Source organism: Calidris pugnax, unplaced genomic scaffold, assembly GCF_001431845.1.
Source record: "Calidris pugnax isolate Ruff unplaced genomic scaffold, ASM143184v1 scaffold61, whole genome shotgun sequence".
NCBI classification, from domain to species: domain Eukaryota; kingdom Metazoa; phylum Chordata; class Aves; order Charadriiformes; family Scolopacidae; genus Calidris; species Calidris pugnax.
Window position 1 is genome coordinate 2,399,055 of NW_015090945.1, and position 27,126 is coordinate 2,426,180.

The following is a 27,126-nucleotide window of genomic DNA, read 5'->3' on the forward strand; positions in this document are numbered from 1 at the left end:
TTAGAAAATTCTCTTTGTCTTATTAAATGTGACTCTTCTCAATAGAATTCACTTCATTGCAGGCAAAGAACAGAAAATATACTTCAAATCTAAAATGGGAAATCAAGGGGGACTGTTTTATTTTTATCTGTCTTTGTGCAAGCGACATTATTATCAAAGGATATTGTAATGCTGAAAATGTACTTTTGGGATTTAAATCACGTATTAGCCTGGAAAGCAAAAAGTGCTGTAGGGCCCATGCAATATATTTTCTCATTAATCTGATTGAAAGATTATCCTTCCTATAGCTATGAAAAGTCTAATACCCATATATCCATCTTTCCTGCTAGTAAAATTCAGCTTTGTGCGTAGTCATTGTCTCTGGTGTCTGAGGTCCTACACTCTTCTTCATTTCTCTGTATAAGCTTATCTGTATTAAAATAAATTCAGAACAGGCCGCCATTTCATGCACACATTTTGATTATTTCATAAGCTGCTGAGGAAAATGGAAGTATCAGCAAGTCATGCAGTTTTCTGGTAATGTAATGCTGTCATTACCTCAGTGGTCATGTGAAAAAGTTTAGCTATAATATCTTTGACAAATGTTCAGTGAGTCAAAACAGTGCATTTAAATGAAATGCAGATATGAATGAGCCATTATTACAATCACAACTCCAGCTTAGAAATTATTAAATATGAATATATACACTTTCCCAGTAACCTGACATTTGTAATACATAACTAGCTGTGCATTTCTCACCCCCCCACACACACACACCCTCCTCCTGTTTCCCTCCCCATCATCCCCCAGATTGAGAACAGGGGAAGTCATTTTGATCAGAGGCTGCACACAGTAATTGAAGACACTCCTGATGATTTCATGCAATCAGAGTGGCACATTATTTGTGATGAAAATTAAGTAAAGAAGGGAAAGCAGATTTATAGGTTGTCTTGCTTATGGTCAACCGCCTTTACAAAAGATTAGCAATTCTATTTTAACCACCCCAACTGCATATATACTTTTCCACATCGCAGATTTACTGAAATTTTCATATAACCTTAGTCATAACTTGCAGTACCTCATGATTTTAAGCTTTTAATGAAACTACAGAAGATGTCTTAAACTGAATGATTTCTATTCTGAGCTCTTTGAGTGCTGATAGCATGAACAGTATAGATGGCTCCAGCCATAACTGTCACACAGATAATATTCTTTTATGCCTCGAGACACTAAGATGGTGCTGTAGATAACCAAAAGGAATAAGCTGCCACCAGCACTAATCTGCAGCTTTGAAACACTATAGCTTTTGCATGGTTAAGAGAAGGTAAAATCACCTAGAAGTGTTATATAGGAGACATTTTTAAGTGAACAGAGAAGAGAGAACTAAAGGTTTTCGTATTTGTAATCTATATCCACTCTGGATCAAATCAACTATATCCCCCTTTTTGTGTGTTTATGGATAACAATTGCAAATGCAAAAGAAGCTGAAGCCTTTGAATCCTCCTAGGATACTTTACACTAATATAGCGAAATTGAAATATGGGGAATAGTTAGCCTTATTGTTCCCTTCAGAGTTTAACTTTCAAGACGTTTCATATGGAGTTTTGGGTTGGTTTTATAATACATGTAACAGATTTTGTCCACAATAATATCCACTTTGTGCCAGAGGACTATAATTTCTGGTGATTATTTTTCAATATGTAAAAGCAAATGCTACTGAAACTTTAATAAGAGGCTGAACTTTATTTACATTTGTCATAGTTAAGCTCACCAAATTAAAAATAAAACTACACAGGAGCAGGAAGTAATGCAAAAAATAAAACTTTTGCAAAGTCTGTTCTGCTTTAAGGTGGAATTGCTTACAAATAGTCTTGTTTATTCCTGTTCTTCAAAAATATTTCTGAACAAATGTTTTTAGCATTTGTGTTGCATATAATTATTATTTGTCCTCCGCTATACCTCGTGTGTACTACCATTAAAAAGATTTTTATAATAAATAAATAAAACCAAGGAACCAGTACCAATTCCGCCACCTAGATTCTTTTTTCCACATACAGATTAGAAATCCCTAATCAAAAATCCTATTGTTGGTAAAATACAGCCTGACATGAAAGTGTCAGGGAAGCAGTGAAGGAAAAATGATGGACTAAATATCATCGGAGTTGGACCCACTGTAAAACACATTTTCTCGGTGTGTTTTTTAGATACTGTGTGACACTTCCCAGAGAAAAAGAGAAATTCCACTTGAAATCGTCTCAAGCGATACGGTCTTTTTTTGTTGTTGTTTTTTTAACACATGAACTTTCAATAATAATCGGCTAATTTGTGCTTCAAAATCCAATCACTGTTGGGACATAAACACAGAGCAGGCAGGAAGCTATTAACAGCACAGCAGTGTTTGAGATGGGAGCGGGGTGAGCTGTTGTGATGGCACGCTGGCATCAGCCGCTCTTGTATAGAGTTACAGAACCATCTCCGAAGCCACATTTTAAAAATGATCTGCAAAGCAGCTCAGGGACATCAAAATCTGGCTTCACCATCAGCATTTGAAGCGCCACGCTCAGCAGTCATTACAATCCTTCTGTGTAAACAACTGTGTGCAGTTGAAACTGAAATAAAAATGGGATTACATTTCTTCTCACTGCAAGAGGTTCGTTGCGTAATGAAGAATTGCAGACTCCGCTCCTAATTAAAAATGGGATTTTAATCTCTCATCTTGCCATGGATTCAATTAATGCAGGTGCTCCCCACCCTCAATCCCGCTTGACTCCGGGAAGCTCTACAGCCCCTCACTGCCACTTTTATGGCAAAAAGCAGGTCTCCAGTCAGTAGGTGATCCGGAAACCGTGTATATATTTTGAATGAGAAAAATCCCAAGGAGAAATAGTGAGTCAGAAACAGGAATTCATCCTCATTCTGCGACTCCACCCTTTACCCTGTTACAAATTGTCTTAATATTAATTCCAGAATGATTTCAAAGGAGCTGCCCATCAACGAGGCGTATTACTTATGTGCAAAGCACTGCCGTTTACATAGAAGGAATGTCATTTTTGGCCCCGGGAGCAGGAGAAGAAAAAAGGATTTTTACTTACTGTTGTGCTGCTGCTGTTCACACAGCCCATTCCTTTCTCCCTGCCAGAAGAGCTCACAAATGGTCTAAAAGAAAGAACGTCTCCGCGTTTATCTCTATCTGGCTATAACTATTTACAAATTGTGGAAGAAGTATAATTTAAAATACTTTGTCTGGCAAGTTAATATAGGGTCAGCTCACAAATTAGTTACCTTTTGTTTTCATCACAAAACACATGGTTTTGATTACTGTAAGCATTCAGTCCTTAAATTAAGGTAGTCTAATGTTAATGAGAAAACATGATATGAGTGTCTAGAAGATGTTTATTGTAGACCAGCACAAAAATGCACCAAAACACAAGAAGGGATCCCTGTATCTGTCCTTCACGTGACTCTCTGCAGGGTTTTGCACTGCACCTTCTCTCCCTTCGTTGGCAGAAGGTAACGTGTTCCTTCTTTGAGCACAAACACCCTACAGTGGGTGAGAGTCCATGCCTCTGAGCTTCTCATGCTTACCTTGCTGAATAAAAGCATGGGGTTGTCTAAGTCCTCGTCTTGTCCTGAAAGGCTTGGTTCAGCCTTACCAAGAGAAGACAACTTACCTGAGGTCTGTGATTTCCTCGTCGGAGGGCTCAGAGATGATGTTCTGACTTGACTCTAAACTGGATGATCTCTAGCTGTCCCCGTCCATCTTAAAAGATCCTGTGATGCAGTTCTTTTGAAGTTGAGGTCAGTTAAGTTGGCTATTCAACTTCAAATTTATACCAGTGTCTAGAAAACTGACATTTTCTGCACAGTTCAGATAAGAAAAAGGAGGTGATACACCTAAGCAGCATTGATCCTACAGAACAGAGTAAGATCATACAGAATAAAAATTTTAAAAAAACCTAGTACTCAGGCACAAAATTCAGACTTGAAATGTCTGGTTAAGCACCATAGCTAACTGCTTAAGATATTATATTCATAATGTCACTTTCATGAAGATTCTCCAAGTGTCAGATGATACTTCCCAACCCATTATTACTGGGCTAAAAGGAATGACATGTAACGTTGAAAATATCTTTGAAACATTATGAGTGCTATTTGAAATTTCCAAATTACTTCCATCATATAATTTTAGCAGCACACTGGAATTAGCATAGGACTAGTAATATGTATTGGAGAAGCAAGTACTGCATAGATGAGTTTATCAGTACTTCCATTTTATCAAGCATTAGAGTCTGTTATTCTATGTGGTAGTAAAGCAATGATAAATAAGTCGTGGTAAATATAATGTTATGAAAAATACGACTGCACAGCTCATCAGTTATATGCCATTTTGCTTTTTTAAAACTTACAATGCTTACACAGTATAGAATATAGACATTACAGCTGAATTTTTCAAAAGGGCAGATTAATTTATGACCAATAACAACATCCCTAGTTATATTGCAAAAATAAGCCTTATCAGATCTTATACTTCTAGACATAAACTGATCATTGAAAAGGTCAGGATATAATTTTTATGCACACACACAACTTTTTTTTTTTTCGTTAGATAAAGTTTTTGTTGTTGTTGTTCCTTGCTTTGTGTTCTGTGGAAGACAGAGCAGCTCATCAGTAAAAGTAGCAGACTACTGCATCACATAAGGTTTTAATGAGTCTAGAACTTTTGTCATGATCCTAGAACACAGTTTCTTTAATCCAAAGGAATTCACGGCCACATCATGTTACAAGTCACTGCAACTGTCTAGCAATTTTTTCCTTTATGCAGAGGCTGGTAATGCTTCTAAATGAAAAATAATGCTATTTCCCCCTCATGCTTTGGGGAAATGAAATATTAGTGAGGGTACTATAAATCAAGCGTTCCAAGATTGCAGAAGTATCACATTGGAATAGGTTACCAGTTAGAAACCAAGGACTTCTGCTCTTACCACTGTTTTGATTTCCATTCCAGAGAGATCTGGACCAGACATATCTAGACTAACTTTATGATGCAATAGTGTATTAAAATATGAATAAATCTTGCCTCATATAGACGTAAAACTCTGCCTCATTTACTTCAAGAATTGAGAACAAGAACAGTCAAACTAGGAAAAGAAAAAGTGGCTTTAATGTTACGGTCTCTCTGTAGAGTTTGATTCACTATGAAATAATCAAGTTGTCCTAAGTAGTTCCTTAAAGCAAAAACTTTTACAGTTGTTTCTTAATTAGTTTGTCCAATATGAGAAACTTGTGCTCTTATCTTCAGAAGAACTGAGAGCTTTTAGCTGCAACTAATTTTAGTGGGAACTGTATTCTGAGCACGCGATATTTTAGAAAAACGCTATTAATCCTAAAAACTCAATCTTTCAGGTACAGCACCTAAATTTAGTAGATTATTTTGATGTTTCTCTCTTTATGCATTTGATGCCTGTGGCAAAAGGAGGAGAGCAGAGTTTCCAGTGCATTTCTGGTGCTGTGAAGGTGCTGTGAAGATAAACCCACATATGTATTGCATTTCATGATGAACACCATAGAAAAGGCCATTATAAAATTAAAAATTTTATATTCAGTGTTGGGTTTGGCTCATGCCAGGTGAGCAGCCAATGGTAGGTGTAAAAAGAGACATTAACCAGGCTCTGATGCCTTGAGCCTGTCTGTCTTATGCAATGAATCAGGCTGCAGTCTGGTGGGAAAAATAAAAATTTGATAATATTTTTATGGCCATTTGAACTTGCTCTGGCTCTTAGTTCCATGTGAAATATCTGAGAACAGAGTCATGGTAGGGTCTACTCAATTCTCTGTGGGGAGACTTTGAAAGTCAGAGTAGTTCTCCTGCAAAGAACTACTCAAACTAATCAGCACTGGGGGAGAAACCTAAGCTGGATTTCATCTACAGAAAACATCTCTGGAGAATCTAGCAAAATTTCAATTAGGGAAGTGGACAGTGTAACTTTTTCCAGTGCTTGTTGTCCTGATTAAGGTGGGTAATGAAATCATATCAAGGCTCAGAACCTGAGAAAATAATGTCAAGAAGAATTATACCTGTCCTTTTGGTTTCATTTATATTTTTAAATGTGTTCACTGATCAGTCGGTTGCACAACAGGGAAATTCATGTCCAGTGTAAGTTCAAATATATTTAGCGGGCTCAATCTTCAGACCTGCTGAATGTCCCCATCTCCTTTTACACCACATGGCAACTGAAGGTTCTCAGTGCTCTGCGGTGTTGGGAAATTAATGAGCAATTTATTTAATTGTATACTTTGAAGGAATCTGTGGAATTTTAGAAGGATAATGTAATTTTTGTAGATATTATGGAGTGGCAAGAGTGTGTCATAGAAAAATAAAACAGATATTTCGCAAACTTGAGTTGAATGAACAGCAACTTGAGTTATAATCCCAGGGATTAGTTCAATCCCAGTTTGTGATTATAGTGGGAAATTAGTTACAGTGCAGCTGGACGTGCATAGACACCGTTAGAGACTTAAATAATACAATGTGGCTTTTGGTGGTAGGTGGATAAATAATACTTTCACAATGTTGATATTGGTATTAACGTCTCCTAACCACAGAGTGATCTCTACGTCCTTTCCTTTATTTCCTTCTTTCTTTTGCAACTGTCTTTTCCCTTATTGATTGGTATCGTGTAGTTTATTTCATAGGCCTAAATTGTTTTTCAGGTGACATGTGCAAGAATTAATGGTATCGTTATCTATAAAATACTGTGGTATGAGAATAACATAACCCTGTGTTTATATGTAGCCATAAATAGGTGGGAATTGGGAATTGAGGGTGGGTGCGGGTGTGTATGTTTGGTTTTGGTTCTTTTAAGTGGAAAAGCTCCCTATCCGTGACTTCAGCTACTCTTACATGCAACACTTTCAAAGCCAGAAAAAACTTCCTTTGGACAGATTTGGTAATTAATTGTTAATGTATTTGTTAGTATTAGAAGTCATAATTTTTCACCAACAAAGTTCCCTCAAAATGGTCAGTCTTGATGATCTCTTCTTTTTGGTAAAGCGTGGTTCTTTGTCCATTTATGGAATTCATCAGGACACCAGTCACCAGAGGGGGAAAGCACTGCATGCACTTGCAAAGAATCATAGAATCACATGGGGTTGGAAGGGAACAGACACAAACTTGGACATAGGAAGTTCCATCTGAACATGATGAAGAACTTCTTTCCTGTGAGGGTGGCAGAGCCCCGGAAGAGGCTGCCCAGGGAGGTGGTGGAGTCTCCTTCTCTGGAGACATTCAAACCCACCTGGACACGTTCCTGTGGGACCTGCTCTGGGTGACCCTACTCTGGCAGGGGGTTGGACTACAGGATCTCCAGTGGTCCCTTTCAACCCCAAAAATTCTGCGATTCTGTGATACTACCTATTTCCAGAACACACCGCTTTGGTTGTAGCGAATGCTTACAGAGAAATCAAACAGTGCTCATGCACTTTCTACTGAAATGGACAGAAATGGACATATAAGAGCATTCAGTCTTCTGTTCCTTCAAGTTCTTCTCTCCAGTGAGAAAAAGCACTTTCATGAAGATTTAATTTAACTGTAAAAAAAAATCTCTGTGGATAAAATCACTAATATGAATCTCAAAAGGGATATTTCTGAGAGATGAAAACTTTCAGAGGAAGCAGAGTTGATTTGATTATAAGTGTACAAAGCTCAGAATTCCCAGTGGTGTGATAATCCTTAAAATGAAAATGCTTCCTAAACAGAACACTCTGTATGGGAGCATCTTTCAACACACACTTATCTGAAGTTCTTTACAAACAAAATCCCTATCAACAGCAAATTCATATGGGATAAAGGAGATCTATTGGAATTAAAGTCATGAGTAAGAGACACGCTCAACAAGCCTATGGTAGTTTTGAGGACGTGATCAATTTTATTATAGAAATAAAATTAAATGTTTAATACTAGAAAATATGTGCCTGCCTCTAGCAAAATATCACTCATATAAATGATCAGTCCAGGAATACCCTATTGATGCAATTTTTTTTTTTTTAATATATGAGTAATAGACTATAAATCATATTGGTCCAGTGCTCAAAACTAGTGAACAGATTACAGCAGAAATTTTGGAGAAATAATTTACAATCAAAAGCAGCAAAGAAGGCTTACTTGGAAGGCCTGTTTTCCTACCTTTATCAACTTGCTGTTCAAGAACTGTTTTCCCTTCCCTTTTTTTTTTCAAAGACAATGATACATTTTTTCTCATTTTTAGGACTTTTCAACTTAATATTTACTGTTTTCCAGTCCTCTGGGAATGTTGTTTTCTCATGTACACATAGTGGATTTCTCTGTTTTACATAAAGATTACAATTGTGTCTTTTTTTTTTTTTCTTCCATCTCCCACAACTTTTTATTCTCTCTATCTTTTTAAAATATCTAGAATAGCAAGTAAATGGATCATGTAGAATGTCTCATCTTTATGAAGATATTGTGAGCTACCAATATTTCAAACACATAAACATTGGAGGCAAAGGAGTTTCAAATCACCCTCTGGTGATATCAGATACATACAGCTTTGTCAGTGGGAAGGAAGTTACCCAGAAAGAACTTTCTCTTTATTAGACTACAGCAAATGTCACATCAATTAATAATTCAGTAATATTTCTTCAGCTACTATTTTTCACATAAACTTCGATGTTTGCCCAGTATTTGAACACAAACAGATAATGGAATGATGTTTTATCAATGTATTCAGATAACTGGAAGTGATGCTTGTCTTAAATTTTCTGCCCTTTTGTACAGTACACTGTATTTTGATTGTTGATTCTACAGTATAATCAGTAACTACCCTCAATAGTATAGTAGATTTTTCAACTTGTTTAATCTCACTGTCTCGAATTCATGGTGAGATTGTGATGAGCGACTCCCATTTACTCTCGAATTCTGCATTAAGATAATTGCATAATAAACCACAATCAATGAGGACCCTTAAAGAATGCCATTTTATTTTCAGTTGTTATTGTTTTTTAACACAAATCTTGACAACCAATTTTGGCTAACACACATAAAGTGGTATTCAGAGAGGAAAGGAGATTTATGTATAAGCATGAAAACTGATACCTGTGTTATCTCACCTAGCAAACATCTCATGAAAAGAATATTTATATTTTCTAGTCCAACAGGAGGTTAATATGCAGTCAGATCTGTAAGAAATTTAATAAAAAAGTAAACAATTGATCATTAGTTCATATTTCACATTTCAATCTGTTTGTTTTATTTGTTGCTCTATTTTCTCATAGGTTTTTTTGAGGCTTGTCTGAAAGAAAATGTGCTATAGAGTTGAGCCAAACCACAGTAAAATGATTCTGCCTGACTCTGAAAGACCAAATCGTTTCTTTTCATATTTTATAATAACATATGACATGTCAATTTAAACAAAATACACAATATTTGCTGACTGCAGTAAAAGGTTGATATTAAAATAATGTCTTGCTGTTAAGAGCAGATAATTGAGCATACCCAAGTATAGGTACTATCTGCTATAGCAAATGCAACACAAAAACCCAATGTTTCCTTAACAAAAGGTGCTTATACAGATATTTCGTATCTAGAATTTTATACTTTCTCAGTGTGACTGTTTAGCAGAAATCTCTATTTTTTTGTACATTTATTCTACAATAAATTTTAAAATATGTGTATTAGTCATAAACATTTTAATGGCAACAAATATTGTAAAATATTAGTAAGATCTTTTTTCTGTGCAATGGGGTGTGTGTTTGTGTGACTGTGTATGTGTGTGCATGTATTTTAAAAAGAAATCTTACTCTCTTGAGTTTGATTCTTTCTGAATTTACCTCAAGAGAGCCACCATGTCTTCCTGTTCTTGCTGTATTTAAAAAATAATAATCCATAAAATCTCCAAATCCTGGATGGCCAGTGTTCTGGTGCAAACAAAAACGCCTCCCTCTGTGGAGCAAATCTTTTACACAATTCTCAAACTTTTAGACAAGCTAAAAGCTGCACTCCTCCTTTTTTTCCTGTAAAATCCTGCACTCTCCTTCACTTTTTCCATATGCACGTGTATCTTATTGTGTTTAGTAAAACCCAAGTATCTCTGTACCTCAGGCTTCTTGCCTCCTTGCTTTTCCCCCAAGTACCTGAAGGGATGTAATCATCTGCATTTGCTACTTCATGCCATTTTTCTCACCTTCTTCCCTCAAATTGTGCTTACCTTGTCCAGCTTAATGCTTGACTCTGAAACTATATCCCAGGGAGGTTTTTTCAGGTCTTACTAGAGCTCAGCTAAAACTTCTTGTACCCTGATTTCCTCCAGGTCTCCTCTGTAATTTGCCAGTCCCACTCCTGACACATCACTCTGGATCGGGTTCCTCCCAGCGCAGGTCCACACTCAGCTGCCTTGAGTAGCAAAGGAGGGCTGGTCAAGGAAGAGGAAATGTAATGGCAACAGCACAGCTACTTTGCTCATTGCCCCACTCAGTGCCACTCAGACCACCTTTGCAGAGAGCCAGAGGACAGGGTGGCCATGCAAACGTAGCCATTGCGCTGCCATCTGCCCATGGACACACAGCAGAAAACGTCCCAGCCTGAGCTGAGTGTCTTCTCATCTCCCTTCTCCCCATTCACAGAATCACAGAAAGACAGAATTGTAGAGGTTGGAAGGGTCCTCTGGAGATCATCCAGTCCAACCCCCTGCTAGAACAGGGTCACTCTGAGCAGGTTGCACAGGAATGTCTCCAGGTGGGGTTTGAATGTCTCCAGAGAAGGAGACTCCACCACCTCTCTGGGCAGCCTTTTCCAAGGCTCTGCCACCCTCACAGGAAAGAAGTTCCTCCTCATGTTCAGATGGAACTTCCCATGTTCCAGCTTGTGTCCATTGACCCTAGTCTTGTCTCTGGGCACCACTGAGAAGAGCCTCACCCCATGCTCTTGACACCTGCCCTTTAGATATTGATCAGCATTGATGATCCCCTCTCAATCTTCTCTTCTCCAGACTAAAAAGACCCCAGGTCTCTCACCTCATCAGAGGTGCTCCAGTCCCTTGATCATCTTCATATCCTCCACTGGACTCTTTCCAACAGTTCCCTGTCCTTCTTGAACTGGGGAGCCCAGAGCAACACATTGCTCCAGATGTGGCCTCCCTAGGGCAGAGCAGAGTGGAAGGATGACCTCCCTCCACCTGCTGGCCACGCTTTTTTTGATGCACTTCAATTGTTGATTCTTAAAGCAGGAGTGGGAAAGGAGGTTTTGTTGATAACAGAAAAAGTGGCTTGTATCTGTGTCCACAGAGCTGTGGCACAGGTCATTGTCACCAAGTTTGTCACTGAGAATGGCAGGAGGAAATCTTGTTGCAAATCTGCCTCCAATATCTACTGAACTTCACTACTTCTCCTTTCCTTATGACTGTTTGTCTGCCACACTGAAATAGGATACTGAAAATTTCTGAAGGGTTTGTCCAGTCCAATCCCCTGCTAGAACAGGGTCACTCTGAGCCGTGATATAGCTCAAAAAAAACATTGCATACAACCAAATTTATACTATGATGGCATAATTTTTCCCCTCCTCTCCAAATAAGATGTAAAACTCTACTCAAGGAAAATTCAGTTCTCAGTCAAAAATTTTGTCATTTTTCATGGGAACTGGAAACTCAGGAGGTTTGATGCACTTCAATTGTTGATTCTTAAAGCAGGAGTGGGAAAGGAGGTTTTGTTGATAACAGAAAAAGTGGCTTGTATCTGTGTCCACAGAGCTGTGGCACAGGTCATTGTCACCAAGTTTGTCACTGAGAATGGCAGGAGGAAATCTTGTTGCAAATCTGCCTCCAATATCTACTGAACTTCACTACTTCTCCTTTCCTTATGACTGTTTGTCTGCCACACTGAAATAGGATACTGAAAATTTCTGAAGGGTTTTTGATATGAACATTAGAATAAAGTTATGGGTGTGCCTGCATGCTTTTTGCAAGCCATGTATAAATTCTGCAGTGATATAACTAAAAAAAAATATTGCATACAACCAAATTTATACTGTATCGGTATAATTTTTCCCTCCTCTCCAAATAAGATGTAAAACTGTATTCAAGTAAAATTCAGTTCTCAGTCAAAAATTTTGCCATTTTTCATGGGAACTGGAAACTCAGGAGGGTCTGTAACTGAAATACAATTTTCCATAGGATTTTCCATAAGGGGAAAACAAATCTGAAAGGTTTAAAATAGTTTTAAATACCAAATTTTATTTTATTTATAATTTATACTGCCTTTTCCAGCAATGGGGAAATTACTTGTGTTGTAGTTCAGTTTTACCTTGAAATAATGTTCTCGTAGGTATCTTTTCAAGATAGATAGTTATCATCACAAGTCTTAGAATCATAAAATCATAGAATGGTTTGGGTTGGAAAGGACCTTAAATATCATTGAGTTCCAACCCACCCACCCACCATCTTATTTGAGGGATTAATTTTTAACATTTGACATTGTCCATAATTTCTTTAAATAGTTTTTGCTGCCTTATCCAAGCACTGTGGCCAAGATCTTCATTCCTGTAAGTATTAATAGAGAATAATTTTGCCACAAAATGGAACTGAAGGCGATGTAAGTGAGTATAGATAGAAACTAGAGAGTTCTTCATACTTGAAAACCTTGTTCTGCTTCTTTCCCCCGCCTCCTTTCCCCTCCACCATCAAAGATATGAAACGCTGAAGCCCACTTATCTCAAGCACCGTCTTCCAGAATTTCCCAGCATGATTGCTGCACTCATTTGGGATACTTGGCTGAGACGTCCCTGGCTTTCATCTTGTGACAATGGAAAGGGGGGGGCATTCTCTGTGACAGCCCAAAAATATGAAACAAACTTCCTACAAAGCTGATCCCAAGCAAGTGGAGCCTCTTTCCCAGGACTTTCAAGCTGAGCACAAGGCACGACTGTGTTCAGTGGCGTTCCCCGATAGCGATGGAGTAATGACACTGAACACAGGAGGAATCAACCTCCAGAACATCATGGAAAAGAAACAGCTTCAAAGCAGAGAAAGAAAAGCGGTACCTTCTAGAAGTAATTTTGATGTATCTTTAATCATTCCTATGTGCTCAAATACTCCAATGATTAGCGCCACAGATATACCTATAAATAAATCACAGAATGTTGGAAAACATCTCTGAAACATAAACCGAAATAGTCATCATATGTAACGCACATGAGAAATATTTAATTAGCTGTTCAAGTGAGCTGATGTGCAAGTACAGTATGTTAATTTGCAGAATTCACTCTGAGGAACACAAGCTGTTCTTTATCTGTACAAAAATGAAAGGAGCTTATACAAAATAAAGTTCCAAAATTAATGGCAAAACTTCTTTAGCATCAATAAGTAGCACTTGGTAAGATATTATTGCAGTAATTGCAGGACTGGTGGAATTGAAAAAAAAACGAAAGAAAAAAAGGAGGTTAAAGCATCAAAAATGCGAAAAAAAGTGAATAAATTGACAACAGTGAAAAAAATGACAAATAACAACTAGAGGAAAAAAGTGTTACCATTAAAATAAAGTTGTCGAGGACTGGAAATATTATCTCATGATCTGTAATAGTGTAATAAAATATTAAGTTCTGTATTGCCAAATGCCATACTGTCATCTAAAATAATGAGGAGGGGAAAGAACTATGATCACTAGGTAAGATTTCAAGACATCTTCAACTCTTGTAAGTGGAATAGAACAGTCTCGTTCCGTGCTGGAGATGAAAATCTACCCTACTTGGAAACAATCAAAGAGATTATTATTAACAAGGTGTTTGGAAAGTTAAGAACAGAATATCTTTTCAAGAACTTTACTGAGAAATAGAAGGTTAGAAATAGCATGATAGTTAGCAATGGAATTTGAACCACATAAAAGATTCGTGAGGGAGGGTGCTGAGAAAGGAGCCACTTTAAAAGCTTCAGGAAATGTGCCACTGAAAAAGCCATCATTAATAATAGTTGTTATGTGGTGGGAGAATCAGAAGGAGGAAAATCATCAAACATAAGGTAGAGTGAAAGTGCTCGTGTTTTTATATAAGGTGATATTAATTGAATAGTGTAGGCAGAGCAGGGAGCAACCACACTTGGCGATAGGAGAAGGATAATTAACAGTTACAGGAAAGGAAGGAAAAAACACTTGGGTGAAACAGTACATCAGACACGCACTGTAATCTGTTTTGTAATTGGAAAAATTCCGCTTATTATTCATTAAACAACAGATTCAAATTGATTTCAAAACAGTGACTACGTGAAGGAAGAAAACATTTGCAAGGTGCTTTCTGGATGATGGATTTATAGGTCAGAGAATCAACATTAAAAAGTATTTCTCCATTTCAGAATGGAAGATCAGTTACACAGTACAGTAGTTTTTTATGTCACTATGATCAAAAACTTACACTGATATTTAGGAGATTAGCAGGGAAAATAGCTATTTATTGCTCATCATAAGTATAAAACCAAAATCATCTACATTTTAGGATTAAATATTTTAGCAGGTAAAATAGCTACTTATTACTCATCATAAATATAAAACCAAAATCATCTACATTTTAGGATTATTATACAATGGAATGCTAGCACATATTTGCAATTACACTGACAGTTTCCTCTGATTTTGGGCCCTCAGTGTTGAGCTAAATTTGGGATTGATTAAAAGCTTTCCTAAAAATAGGATGTACACCAGCTAAGGTATTCTTTGAATTGTGACAACTTAAAAAGAAATCCATAATCTTCTATATTTCACTCCCATCTCTGATCTTTTTAATTGGTACTTGTCCAGTGGCAGATATCTTTGAATTCAGAAATATTAATGATATATTTAGGAGATTAATAGAAAAGTATAATTTTACTTCAGGTGTTGCAAACAAAGTCAGTGCTTACCAGAAAGTTGCAAGCAAAAATTAAACTGTGTTTAGCTAATAAGAAGAGATATAATAACTAGGAGAATGTCAGGTGATGGCATTTAAGGAGAGGAAGGATAGTTAGAAATGGAGAAAGAATACAGTTTTAAAGTCTAAGAAAATTACTGATATAAATTTTAAAATCCTTAGGAAACAATGGTGTTAATGAAAGAAACGATAAAAGATGCAAGATGTTTAAAAGAATCCAGTTTTGGAGGAGTGTTTTAGGTTAGCGAGAAAAGAAAGGGCCAAAATGTTGAGAGTTTCCTCAATTTCTATTCTTGACTTTGAGCATGTACAGGTAATAGGATGGGGAAGATAAAAATGGCTTAGAAATAAAGGGCTAAGCAGGAAGTGTGGTGACTATGGCAAGCTAGGCCGGAAGGGACCTCCAAAGGCCATCTAGTCCGACCTCCCCGCAGTCAGCAGGGACACCCCCAACTAGACCAGGTTGCCCAGGGCCTCGTCGAGCCTCACCTTGAATATCTCCAGGGATGGGGCCTCAACCACCTCCCTGGGCAACCTGTTCCAGCGCTTCAGCACTCTCACAGTAAAGAACTTTCTCCTAGTCTCCAGTCTAAATCTGTTCCCCTCCAGCTTGAAGCCATTGCCCCTCGTCCTGTCACTACAGGCCTTTCTAAACAGGCTCTCCCCAGCCTTCCTGTAGGCTCCCTTCAGGTACTGGAAGGCTGCTCTAAGGTCTCCCCGGAGCCTCCTCTTCTCCAGGCTGAACAACCCCAGCTCTCTCAGCCTGTCCTCATAGCAGAGGTGCTCCAACCCCCTGATCATCCTCATGGCCCTCCTCTGGGCCATGGGTCCATGTCTTTCCTATACTGAGGGCTCCAGACCTGCACACAGCACTCCAGGTGAGGTCTCACCAGAGCAGAGTAAAGTGGCAGAATCCCCTCTCTGGACCTGCTGGCAATGCATCTTTTGATGCAGCCCAGGATGGGATTGGCCTTCTGGGCTGCAACTGCACACTGCCTGCTCATGTCCAGCTTCTTGTCCACCAGCACCCACAGGTTCTTTTCCTCAGGGCTGCTTTCTAATACCTCACCCCCAGTCTGTACTGATGGTGAGGATTGTTCCAGCCCAGGTGCAGAACCTTGCACTTGTTCTTGTTGAACCTCATGAGGTTCTCCTGGGCCCACCTCTCCAGCTTGTCCAGGTCCTTCTGGATGACATCCCATCCCTCTGGTGTTAACAGCTTGGTGTCATCTGCAAACTTGCTGACGGTGCCTTTAATCCCTCTGTCTATGTCATTGATAAAAACGTTAAACAGTATTGGTCCCAGCACGGACCCTTGAGGGACACCACTTGTCACTGCTCTCCATCTGGACTTCGAGCCACTGACTACTACCCTCTGGGGTAGATAGATAGCTTCATATTGGGGAATATACATGAAAAGAAGTAAGGCAGGTTGAAGAATAATTTATATAGCAATAACATTGCCAAGAACAGGGCTGTATTGCAAGCTGACTTACTGAACATACAGGAGTTTTGCACAAATTATAAAGAAATCAATTTTCACAAACAGTGCCTGTAAGAAAAGGTAAATGTGCAGGAGATAAAAAGAGTAAATTATACAAGGAAAAAAAAAAAAAAAAGTAAAAGAAGAAAAGCGTTAGAAGGCCCAAAAAAAACCAGAAGAGCAGGAAGGTTTATAGAAAAGAAAAAAAAATCCAACAACAGTGTAATAGATGTATTGTAACTAGAAAGTAATAGGGATGATTAATGGAAGGTGAAATTAAAAGAAGTGATGTAAAAGCAAAGAGTACTACAAGGTCATCTATAGCAATGAGCTATATGAACCCTGACATTTTTACAATGGGTTTTCAACAGAGTGAACTGATCCTAAAGTATAGCAGCTTGAGTGGGACAGAGGAGAAAGAAAGAAAAGGTTATGTTACAGCATGATGGAAAAAAAAGGTTGTCTTAAAAAATTAAGTCTTTTCAACAGCTTAAGCCTCAGAGAGTTCCTTAGTGACCTGATTTGTCAAATGGATTTTTGTCCTTCGCTTGGTATTTTCAGTTCACTGCATTCTCTTACCCCAGGTTTCAGTAAATAATATCTTAAAAAAATTAAAAATGCTGCAATGTTTAATTTAATACCTTGGCTGAATTGAGTTTCCCCGTCTACTTAGTGTAAACATCTTAGGATTACTTTAAGAGGATGTGCTTTCTGACTACTGATGGCAATTCAAGGGTCCCAAAATGCAGGAAAAATATCCAGTTCAAAGTATCACTCCCTACAGCTATGGATTTCGACTTGAGATCGTATCTCAAAATCACTTTTTGTAGTAACCTACTGCTCTACTAAATGCTAGTAACACAAATCAATCTGGCATTCCCAGAAGCCCAGGGAGAATTCTCACACAGCTCTCACTGTAAGTGCATTCAGGTTGCAACGGTTGATCTAGAATCAGGGTATCTCAGAAAAGCACACTGCTAAAAGAAATAGACTCCTTAAAAAAAAAAAGAAAACAGTAAAAAAAAAAAAAAAAAAAAAAAGAGATTCACCTACAACGTTGCAAAGTCATCTGGCCAGAAATGTACCCCTGCCCTTCACTGCCAGGCAAAGGATCAATGATAACGCGTTGCTTGGAATGCCAATCGCATTATAGTGTCTTAGAAAAACCTGGAAATTAGCATTATTGGTAATAGACGAATTACAACTGTACGTTCTAAAAAAAAATCACACTTTTTTTTGTTTTTAACTTGCCGATTTTATCCCTTTTCACATAATATATGAAAAACCCCTCCTCTTTCATCTTTCAGTATCACCCCTCCTTTGTGCACGTGAAAGCAGCTTTGCTGTTCTGTTTTGTTTTCCCAGGCACTTTGAGTGAAGAAATGTGTGAAATACATGAAATACACGCAACATGATCTACATAATGGTCTTGTTTTGTTTTGTGTTTTGTTTCACAGACGAATGAGGGGAAAAGGGTACATCCTTATTACTTCAGTGCATTTTTTATACAAGCTGAATCTTGGGAAGGGGTGAAATAGTTCCAACAAAATAGGAACAGGCACAAACTTTAGCTCACTTCTGAAGAATGCTGCAATAGTTCAGGTGCAGCACTACAGGAAAAAAATAAAAAAAAAAAAAGAAAAAAAAAGAAAAAAAAAGTAAAAAAAAAAGTAAAAAAGAAAAAGTCAGCTTGAATGGGCTCTGGCTGATACTCTAAGGAGAAATCAGGTGATTCTGCTTGTCTTTGACACTCTGTGATGGTCCTGGGAAAGGGAGGAGAGCATCCAACCAGCTCATCAGCACCACGTAGAGAGAAGGGAAGGGGAAGGGAGGTGCCGAAAGCTTCTGCCCCCCAGTTTAAAGCTGTTGCTTATTTAAAGCTTCTTAGAGTGAGAGAGAGTGACATTCAGGACCTGAATTCAACCAAAAATACATCAGGTCAACGACATTCAAACTTTCTTTGGATATTCACATTCAGACTGAAGGCAATAAAAATATATTAAGCCTTAGTAGAGTAAGGGAACTTTAATTACGAAAGAGAATGTCTACACAGAGATTTTTATGTGGTTTACCTAATCCACTTTACAAAACAGTATTGAATTGCTCAATGGCTCTGAACTGACAGGTCTTTATGACCATGTCTTTTGCCCGCTCCGTTCTCCAGCCACACGAGACTCAGGCCCCACCGAGAGTTTGTGTTGTACTATATTTAATTAGGTCGTTACTCATTTTGTTGTTGATACCTGGAATTTAATGAAATTGCTTCTAAGAGTGCCAATGGTTACAATAAATTATATTTACCCTGCAGTAATAATTAAAATCTGTCTTTTAAGGTGCACTTGTTCAGGGGTGTGGTCTCAGTTACAGACTGGGACCTGTGTGTTTAACCATAGGTGTCCACCATCTCAAACTCTCTAAGAAAGTACCTGTTGGAATATGTGTATATTTCAATTTAACTCTAAGGTGTGGGGAATATTGTTATTACCAGTGCAAAGGGTGATGCTCTGTTATTAGGCCTATTTGCAGGTTGGATGTGGTGCATTTTGCTTTCATAAAATGGATTAGTTTCCACTGAAGGTGAGACTTTCAATAATTTGGCAACGACCACAGATCTAAGGGCCACCTTTACATGGTGAAAGTCCATTGAGTAGAAACGTGGAGACACATATCCAATATTTCTAGATAATGCTCAGTTCTGGCAGCAAACCCACTGGTATATTTTGTTTTATGACTAAACGTATATCGATGGGTAAAAGAGGGCTTTGTACTTTTTCCATTAAATTTTGCTGTGAGGCAGCTGGTAGCTTTCTTACTATGCAATTAGTCTTCTTGCTTCTCACAGGAGGGCCCATTTCTTCGCTTCCTCTAGGATTTTTAGAGCTTGATCTCATTCCCTCTTGTTGTGATTTATCTGTTTAGGGAAGAAGGTTATCTGGCAGTTTGAAAAGGGAAGGCAGAGCCCGGAGAAGCCCAGTTTTCAGCCTGGCTCCACCAAGGGCTCAGACCACAATTCCCAGCCCAAATTCTCGTGCCGACCTCGGCAGGGTCCTTCACTTCTGGGAGCCCAGCTGAAGACCTTTGGTTCCTGTCAGTCAGTCAGGAGATGTCCTTAGAATGTTGAATTCTGCTCCTACTTGCATCCCCCTTCTGTAAAACAGGGTCAAACATTTCTGTCAAGTTTTCAGTAAAAATAAAAGCAAATCAAAGGACCAAATATTATGTGTGATAGTATCACTTGCAGCCTTTAAGCAAACAAAAAGAATTTTAGCACATTTTAATTATAAATTTAAAATGCAAGTTTTAATTGCAATTTTTAAACCAATTGTCTGTAGGGAGCTTTTGAATAGGAAGGATAAAGAAGATAGGGGAAGTTTAAGAGAAGAGGTGCTGCTCTAAAAAAAAACAACCCAGGCAAGTTTTCACGATAGCCCAGAGTTCCCTGAAGTCTTAAAAAGAGCAGCATTCAGCCCGTCTCCTGAGGTTTGTCTGAAAAAAGTTACTGTTGATGCTCCCTCCACAGACCTGGCCAGAGAAACCCATAAAACATTTATAATTCCCAGATTGTTAATATAGAAACATCATTAAAATATGGAAAGTGGTGACTGTAGCTGCTGGTGAAGAAGCAGAGGAAAGAATAATGTTATTAAAGCAGAAAATTCTTTCACTACCAAGGGGAAGGAGTTGGGGGAGAATTCCTGTGATGACTTTGAAGCAAGTCCTGGCTTTTAAAGGGAGGGTTAGGAAAAGGAAAACAAAGATAAGGGTTGTGTTCCCCACCACCACCTCCATAAGCAACATTTCCCTGCTTCTGCCCGTCCCCCTCCCCAGAAATATTATTCTATCTGTTAAGCAGAGAAAGAAAACAAAATCCAGCAGGGAGATGTGTGCCTTCAGCGGGCTTTAAGAAGACTCTGGCAAGGCTTAGCCCTCTCTCATCAGAGAAAATAAGCCTGATTTTATCAACAGAATGGAAACATTAAATCGCAGTTTCTACCCATATCTGCATTTTTAGTTCCTCTTCCAGACCGGGGGGGTCAGAGGAATAAGCTTTTTCCTGATCCCTGTTACAACACTGTCAGCTGTAAAAAGTCATCTGCTCCATCAGAGAACCTAAATGCCACTAAACAGAACCCACGGGGCCGAGCAGAGGACTCAGACATGCATACAAAGGAATCACGAGAGCATTAATCTTTTCGAGAACCGACTGACAGTACATTTCAGAAAGCACATATAACTCAATTAATGTTTGTGCTCGCAAAACCTTTTAATTTATGAACTATAGCTCTTGGGGTTTGCTAAACAATTAAAATCAAATCTAACTTCTCCCCTAAATTTTGCAAAGCATATTTTATAAGTTTAATTCCTGCAACTTCAGCAGGAACAGTTCTTCTACGTGACCCTGATAATAAGAAAGGAAATCTTATGTGATCGGCTGTCATCAATGGACAGAAATTAAATGCTTTTGCTAATCCTTTCACTCTCTCACCAGCCATTGACCATGAAGCTTTGTTGACCTTGCTGGAAACCCTGGCAAGAATTATTGAGAGGCACTTGAGTGAGCTATTCCTTTCTCTCAGGAAAGAACTAGAGGGTAGTAGCTGATGATTGCTCTTTTGCCTCGATGTGGTCTTATGCAAGATATTTTCTTCCCCCTATTTGATATACACGCTATGTTGCCGGAGCAATTCAGCAATATGTTGTAAACACAGCTTTTGGATCCGATCTGAACTGCACGGTCATGGCCATGGTGAAACTGCAACTATAGTTCAAACCAGATAAAACAGAGCAACTGCTGGCAAATTACTTGAAAATCCTTAGGAGGAGATGAATAAGCTATTTCTCTGTTAATGTCAATATTTTTAACTTGCTTTTCACAGTAAGACCGACTGTTTAAATGTCTTTAAATGCCTGGATACTTTTAAATGGTCAGCAGCAGTTATTCTTTTCTTAAGTGGTTTTCAAACACTGTTCTGAGTTGGGGACTTCACTGCAGTAATCTCTGGTGTCCCTCTTCAATGCTGGAACGTGAGTGTTGCACCTTTTAGCTGTGGCTTCATACGGAGCCCTTTCAGCTTCTTACCTATTGGCCTGTAGTGATTTGGACCCATCCAGCTTCTAAAATTACTTCTGCTTTGAACAGACCTTGATTAGACCAGCTGAGATGACCCAGCCTGATGGCTCGCTGCCACTGGCAGAAGTAGTTGTGCTCTCTCCATCCCTCAGGTACCTTCCAGGATCTCCCTGGTGACTACTGTACCTCACTTCTTGCCCTTTGGTGAGCTGAATCAGTTCTCTAAATGGATATAAAATTCACCCAGGAGTGAAAAGCATCTTGGTCTCTAAGAATGAGCTACCTTGTTGATGCATTTTTATTTTGTTCAGTTGCATCCTAAAAGGGGATGAAGAACAACAAATTAGGGTCTGGCATGCTCCTCTCCTCAAATGGCTGGAGCCCCTCTGCTGTGAGGACAGGCTGAGAGAGTTGGGGGGGTTCAGCCTGGAGAAGAGAAGGCTCCGGGGAGACCTTAGAGCCCCTTCCAGTCCCTCAAGGGGCTCCAGGAGAGATGGGGAGGGACTCTGGATCGGGGGGAGAGCCATGGGACAAGGGGGAATGGTTTTAAACTGAAAGAGGGGAGATTGAGATGAGATCTCAGGAAGAAATTCATTGCTGTGAGGGTGGTGAGAGCCTGGAACAGGTTGCCCAGAGAAGCTGTGGCTGCCCCATCCCTGGAGGGGTTCAAGGCCAGGCTGGATGGGGCTTGGAGCAACCTGGTCTGGTGGGAGGTGTCCCTGCCCAGGGCAGGAGGGTGGGATGATCGTTAAGGTGCCTTCCAACCCAACCCATTCTATGATTCTATGATTCTATGCTGTTGTCATGGTTTAAAAAGTCATTCTTCAGTGTTGTGGAGCTTGATGGCCTCCAGGGGAGGCTGCGAGAAACATGGACATCACCTTTTGCAATGAGGGGAATGGGATATCAGCCACAGGGTAGATTTTACTCCCTTAGTTTCTATTAGCTTAAGATATTAATTGTTAATTTTCTATAAAACTGTGATGTGGTTCACATTATTTGTGAACAAAAAATAGGATGGGTGAATTTTAGAAACTACATGCAAGGTTTATTCAAGAAATGAAGCTGTTCCACAGTTCCCTGAAACTTTCATAATTCCTATTTACAAGAGCACCAAAGTCCCATTAAAAAGAGGAAAAAAATCAGTAGGGACCTTTTTTTTTTTTCAGTGATGAAATAGGTTAATTTCATAGCTGACTTGAAATCTTGTGACAAGTTATGGTATTCTATTATGCCATTATTAGTAGAAGAAATAATCCCTTGCAGCTGTGGTAACTCATGATAACGCACAATATATACCCATCAAGATATCTCCTGACAGCAATGAAATTAACTCGTGTCACCCCTGTGTCTAACAGAATGTGCTCGCAGCTTCTTCTTACTATGCTATTTCAGATACCAATGAATTGATATATGCGGGAAATGCATCTATTAGAAACAATTGCTTATACCAAAATTTTCACTGCCTGCATGGTACATTCAGTGATGGATGTTTCAAACAAGGTGAGCAGACATTGTAGGTAAGCAATCGAAAGTAAAAGAAGTCATCGTTACTGCGTGCTCTTCCCAAATGTGTGATCTCCTGAACTTCCACAGGATCTGAGTAACCACACTGCACTGTTACCATTGCTCCCAGTACATCCTTACAGTCTGCCCAGAGAAGTGGTGGAGTCTCCTTCTCTGGAGACATTCAAACCCACCTGGAAACGTTCCTGTGGGACCTGCTCTGGGTGGCCCTGCTCTGGCAGAGGTTGGATTGGGTGATCTCCAGAGGTCCCTGCCAACCCCATATCATTCTGTGATTCCGTGATCCTCAAGGAGGCTGCAACCAGTTTCTGTGGCCTCTGGTTCAGGACCTGTGTATGAGTCAAAACCTAAAGCCATTGCAATGCCTGCTGTTGTGAGGAGCTATTTTGAAATCGCAGGATGATGAAAAAAACTGTTACTTGCACCTTCTTTTTACCTCCTAAACTAATACTTCTAGTATGGAATTATAAATATGTCCATGAAGCTTTCTTTATGGCTAGTTCCAAAATGCTGGGATGAAAAATATTTTATGGTATCTCTAAGCAGAGGAAGAAAGCAAATCAGATGAGAGCAAAGGCATTTAGGCACACTTTAAGATTTTTAATGACTTTTTGAAATAAGTGTTTTGAAATAACAATTGAATAAGCAAAGAGATAAGACCCATTATTTACTGGCATGCATAGTCTCACTTTCTGACACATTTCTGTTATCTGACACTTCCCATATCACAATCATTTTCCAGACACTTTGTGGTCCCAGCACAGTATGGGTTATCCCCAACTTAACTTCATGTGCTGCTTCCCTGATGACCAGACCACTTCTGACTTTCATTTTTTATTTAAAAACAACAACAGTGACTGAACTCCAAATTAGACTCATGGAATACCCTCAATTTAGCTCTTTTAATAAAATGGAAAATTTAAAAGCAGCCTGGTCACAAGGGGAAATGTTACTTAAAGCTCGAGTTTGGCCATCAGCATTACAGAAATAAAAGACAGCTTTAAAAATAGAGGCTACTGGCTTTACTGCTGCTCTGTGTTGTTTCCCTTGTGGCTAAGCAGCTTTTAGCTTTAAATTTTTATTAAATATAAAAAAAAAATAAAATGTTTTTTTTTCTGATTTGGGCAGATCCTATTTTAGGAAACAAAAGCCAATAACAGTGTAAAAATAAACAAAATCCTTACTATGCAGAAGGTGTGATTCTTAACATTTGCAAGTTAGAAAAATATGAATTCTTCTGATAAATAAAGCATAGATTCATTCTGAGACTCACAGGCATTTGACAGCAAGAATGGACACAATCTGGATTTAGAAACGGCAGGGATTTACAGCCTGTATTTTGTACAGTGTGACATTATAAATTGCAAATTGCAATATGTAATTAATGAAGACGTAAGAGATGCCAGAGCTGTGTCTCAAAAAGTAGTGCAATTATATCTTATTGGAAGAAAAAAATAAATTGGCAATTGATACTAAAAACTCTACTACTTGGGTTTTCAAAGCGGCATGCAACATTTTAATGGCCGTCTACTGAGAGGCTAATATCCTTTGCTGGACTTTGAAAGTGTAAGGATAAGTGTTTTAGAGCCAGGGGTTATTAGGGGAAAGGTGTGTCAGGGAGAGTGTGCGGTGCTGTGAGAGTTCTGATTGCACAGCTTTGGGATTGCCATGTGGATCCTGCCTTCCCAACCTTCAGGCACCTCTACCCCCCTAAGACATTGAACCTCTTAACCGATACATTGATTTAAAGCCATTTTAGAGAGGCCAGCTGCCATCCAGCTGAAAAAGGTTAGATGCCTGGACCTATAAAAACAAACATGAGAGAATGTCTTTGCTCCACTCAAGTGGCTGCCTCCCGGCTCCCACTTTATTTTCAGGCTGTTTGCAAGTCTTCGAGCCTGGCCCTCCTCCCAGAATCCACCTGCTACTGTTCCTGCAGATGTTGGGCTTTCCCTCTGGAGAAAAGATTTCAGAAAGCTGCAAATGGGATGTACGATGGGATGTATTGGGGAGGGACTCCTGATCAGGGAGGGGAGCCATAGGATGAAGGAGAACGGTTTTAAGCTGAAAGAGGAGAGATTTAGATGAGATCTAAAATCTCTTTGCTGTGAGGGTGGTGAGACACTTGCCCAAAATACTCTTTGCTGTGAGGGTGGTGAGACACTAGAACAGGTTGCCCAGAGAAGCGGTGGCTGCCCCATCCCTGGAGGGGTTTAAAGCCAGGCTAGATAGAGCTTTAAGCAACTTGGTCTAGTGGGAGATGTCCCTAGAGCTTTGAGCAACTTGATCTAGTGGGAGATTTCCCTGCTCATGGCAGGGGGGTTGGAACTCAATGATCTTTGAGGTCTGTTCCAACCAGAACCATTCTGTGATTCTACACAGACAGCATTTTCATAATTCCAGATAATTTTTATAAATTTTGTGCCTTGTTCCATGGCTAGCTTGTATCCTCCGGCTTTCAGCTCCCTTAAATACGACCTTGGAGTATTATGTGTTCTCCCCTCTTCGACTTCTCTGTACGCCTTGGTTGGAAATACAGCTCAAGGTAGGTGTGAGTCTCCTGCTGGTAATCAACAACATATACTTTGGGAATCATGAGACCGACAGGAAAGGTAGCATGTGGAATTGCAAGTGTCATTAAAGGAATCGCTAACAAGTCAGAGAAGGTACTCTATTAATTTAAAAAAAAAAAAAAATGTATGTAGTACTATTATCTCAGAAGGTTTCAAAGAGTACAATAGGGTCCCAAATAATAGCAAATCTGTAACACTCATTGCTGAGGGTTAATTTTTGTTCAGGAAAGAATTCAGACTGGGACAGGTCCAAAGGAAGGGGACCAGAATGATGAGGGGAAGAAGAGATGCTGAAAGAACTTGGGTTGCTCGGCCTGGGAAAATGAAGGCTGAATGTAGGATACTTTGAAATAAAAACATCAGAAGTTTTAAACCCCAGGAAGACAGAGGAGCTGTTGTAACTGGGTGTCAGCATTGTCAGCTGGCCCTGAACAAATTTTGCCTGGAAACAGTAAGGTATTTTCTAACATTCAGAGATTCTGAAGCGCTATGCGGATGAGAGGACCAGTATCTAAGCAGTTAAGACACCAGCAGATGAGTGGGATGATACCTCATGTCTGCTTGTGATTTGATTTGATGAGCCAGATTGTTCCTTCCTGTCTAAAATTGTGATGTAGATCATTATAATTTTTAAATCTTAGTAAAATATACACGTTGATTGGGGCAGCAAGCTCCAGGCACAGTGCAGATGACTCTGATCTGTTAAAATAGCTCACTTGGCCCACCCAACAAAAAAAGGTTGAATTAAGCTTTTTCAATAATGTTAAAACCTAAATAACATTACTGAAGCCTTCAGTTCTCTGAAAAGTTGTAACTGATCTGACTACACTGTAGTCTTTGGCAAATTATTTTGCTGATTGAAAGTTTCCCTTATTTTAGTATGCTTCAATTTGCTTTGGCCTGTGCTTTATAAAGGGACAAAAGGATAATTGAGAAGGCACAGAACGCAGCGTTGTTTTCGTCATTCTACCAGTGCAATAGTGCAATACGTTTCTTTTGGAAGCATAAGGAGGAAAGTAAATAGTATGGAAACTCCAATCTGAGATTCAAGTTTTTTATACGGACTTTTTAAAGCAATTTTCTTTTTCCATATGATAACATCTTCTCATTTTCAGGATACATTTAAATATAATTCTTATTTTTTATAGAATTAAATGTTATGAAGCATGGTTTGGAGCAGTAGAAGCAGTAGAAGCTTCAAAGATGGAGCAGCAGCAGCTAAACTGCTGGATAAGTTAGAGCTCTGGTATTTGAAAAGACAATCTATCCCTGCAAAATATGTTTTAAAGTATATTGCTTAATAAGCATGTTCTGTGTCAGCTGCTTACTCCAGTGTTTTATTCTGAAAAAGTAAGGTATGTATGGGAGTAGTTTGGGAAAATATTTTCCAGGGAATGAACAAGGCTGAGAGCTAACTGAATTAATTCTAAGTTGATGATGCAAATTGGGGGAATATATTTTTCCCCTGATTACTAAATATGTTTAGTGAAAATCAAATTCATTAGTAAAGAATAAACACACATGCTATAATTAAACTGTATTTACCTTTGACGTATGCCTGTTAGCCGAAAACATCCACAACTGGTGGTT